At 48.4% G+C, this 2,791-nt stretch overlaps 1 protein-coding gene across 2 annotated transcripts in view; it reads left to right on the forward strand.

The window, feature by feature from the left end:
* The first annotated feature begins 471 nt into the window (after positions 1 to 471).
* Positions 472 to 2,791, forward strand: part of g3bp1 (GTPase activating protein (SH3 domain) binding protein 1) — a 9,565-nt gene continuing 7,245 nt past the window's right edge. The window contains exons 1-2 of one of the 2 annotated variants that reach the window (XM_005943794.3): positions 472 to 644; positions 1,834 to 1,991. The gene's annotated coding sequence lies outside the window, so the exon portion shown is untranslated. The remainder of the gene's footprint in view (positions 645 to 1,833; positions 1,992 to 2,791) is intronic. The other variant, XM_005943793.3, reaches the window with a different exon arrangement.

The raw sequence follows: 2,791 nt of genomic DNA on the forward strand, positions 1-2,791 counted from the left end.
AAACTCTGCACTTGTATCGGTGAGATGAGGTTTATGGCTGCAGAAAAAGCCCCTCACTGGATCTTGAGTTTGGATTAGTTTGTTTAACAGTCCTAAAGCAGGCTGCATCCAGCTTCTTCTGATCTGAAAAAAGTGAAGCCCACATCTCGGTCCCACGGCCTCCTTTTATCACATTAAGCCGCTTAAAATGAATTAAAATCCGCATGATTGGATGACTCATTCGCTCCCAGGTTGGACAACAAAAGCCTTTGTCGCCCCCAGGCGGGGGTAAGCAACGGTACACTGCGAGCTAACAACAAAAACGGCAGTCGCCTGTTCACGAAACCATCGTACCGTCAACTGACACTGTGACGTTATTGGCACGCTCCGTGAACCCAGGCAGCGAGGAGACGCTTCCGGATTGGCTGTACGTAAGGGGCCGTTGCAGTCACGTTCAACTATTGGTGAATGAGTCGCGGAGCGTCAATTTGATTGAGTAGCCGTCGCGTAGGCGGGCAGAATAGCACGTTCGGTTGTGGAACCGAGGCCGGTACTAAGCATTTCGGCACGTTGTGAAGCCGTTAGCGTTCAGGCAGCCGCTGCTGTGACTCTTAGACACTTCCTGTTTGTAAAGCGCAGTTTTGCCCAAAATAATTCACCAGGCGGTAAGTTACTCTTCTCTAATCCAACATCCCTGTGTGTGATTAGTTTATACTTGTGTTTTTTTATTAACTGGATCGCTCTTCCAGGCCGCGTCTACAGCCTGGTGTAGAAGGGGAGTTGCTGTTAGCAACCTTAATGACATTGTAACTAGAGTATAATTATATAATCGTGTATTACCTATACATTACAATATTTGAGTATTTTGAAATGCCATCGGATGGTGTAATAACTGTTATTGCGTGAAAAAGTCGAAATGCAGCTACCGGCTTGATTGTTTGGTCTCCAGGATATAGCCATCCCCCACATGTAGCTCTCTTTTAGCCGTGGCTTGGTCGTTACTGCCTCTTTTACCGCTCCATTTTGTCGTTTAATCCCTACATGTTAATTTAAATAAATAGTTTAAAGATCAATTTCGTGTTTGGTTCACCCTTCGGTCCCGGTTCGGAGCTGCTAGCGGGGCTCTCTCCGGCAGCAGCGGAGGGGTGGCCGGCCGGGACACGTGCTGCGGCCGCCGCTCGCCCTGCCTCGCTTTGGGAGCCGTGTGTTCGCTCAGTTTCCTCAGCTTGGCTCCGGAGAGGGCCGTCTAGCGTGCCATGTGAACCCGGTTATCGATGGGGCAGTCCACTGAGGGTCGCGTGTAAGCCGGTGAGCGGCTCCAAGCAACGGGCACGCCGCGGCCTTTGTGTGCGTGCAAGCGCGGTCCTTCACGCGGAGCCCGGATCGATAAGCTAGAGCCAGCTGGAAGCATTGGGGCACGTTTTTAGGCTAGCTGGGCTAGTCCACCTTAAAGCCTGGTGGACCAGGGAGGGCTGGGCGGTGTGTCACAGCAACAGATGGCTCGTGCTGTGTGTACAGGTGTGCACATTTATCTGCACAGCACTTTTCGGTGGAAGGTAGCGTGAAGGCCAGTGATCCCGTGTACTCCCGGTGTTAGCAGAGGGCTAAATTCTCTCTAACAAGAAGACACCTTCAACAGCAGGCTGAGGGAAGGCGGCCATCTTCCTTGGCTAGCCCAGGGGGTAAGGAGAAGGAAGACAAACTGTAGGAGTGCAGGGCTTAATTAATTAACCCAAAATGGATTTAAAGTTTATCAAATGTCCAAAGACATGAAAATGGGCAGAGAACAGACTTGTGTTACATACATTTGACTCTTTACCTTAACTGTATGTGAATCAGCTATACCTACATCAGCTTGCAGGCCTCAGATTCCTGTTGTAGGCCAATGAAGACCCAGGTAAAGAGCACTTCAGGTTTCACATTTCCAGTAACAGCAGACATGAAACATCCAGGGATGCCTGCAGACGGTATTGTATAAAGACCAGGAAGCATGCTCGAGCAGGATATCCAAGGTATGGTTAGGCTCACCTAAGATAGATTTAATCTTAAGCATCAGGTTTTATAGGATTAGAAATGAGTCAATCAGAGGGATGGCTCAAAATCGAGGGAGAGTAGATACACTGGGCAAAGGATGAAGATGGAGCTGCTAGGTGGGAGGACAAGAGGAAAATCTCAGAGGAGGTTCCTAGGTGTAATGCATGGGTAGGCAACTCCAGGCCTCAAGGGCCAGTGTCCTGCAGGTCTCAGATCTCACCCTGGGTCAACACACCTGAATCAAATGATTAGTTCATTACCAGGCCTCTGGAGAACTGTTGAGGAGGTCATTTAGCCATTTGAATCAGCTGTGTTGGATCAACAACACATCTAAAACCTGCAGGACACTGGACCTTGAGGCCTGGAGTTGCCTACCACTGGTGTAGTGAAACAGATGATGATGCTGGGATAGAGATGGAGAAAGATGTTGGGGTGTGGGAGTAGGAGACCATTGTGCCTTCACTGGTTTTGGGAAACAAGCGAGAGATGCATTAAAGAAAATTTCTATCAATTTATTTAAATAAAAGAGATTAAAAGTATATTAGTCACTAGCGCTTCATTACATCTGTCGCTCTGCGATGACCAGCAGCAGTCACCGTCATGCCTAGATTACATTTTCCCTGATATTGGTCTTCGGTCACATTTATGTCTTGATGAAATCTTTCCCTGTGCTTGTTGACAGAAACATGAGTCTTGAATCATCTGATGAGCTGTTTCACACTCACGATTTGTGATTCTCTGCTTTCACTCTGCGTCCACGAGTGTTTTGTGTGCTGCG

This window comes from Haplochromis burtoni, unplaced genomic scaffold (assembly GCF_018398535.1).
Source record: "Haplochromis burtoni strain Fernald_Lab_line unplaced genomic scaffold, NCSU_Asbu1 Contig_361, whole genome shotgun sequence".
Taxonomy (NCBI): Eukaryota; Metazoa; Chordata; class Actinopteri; order Cichliformes; family Cichlidae; genus Haplochromis; species Haplochromis burtoni.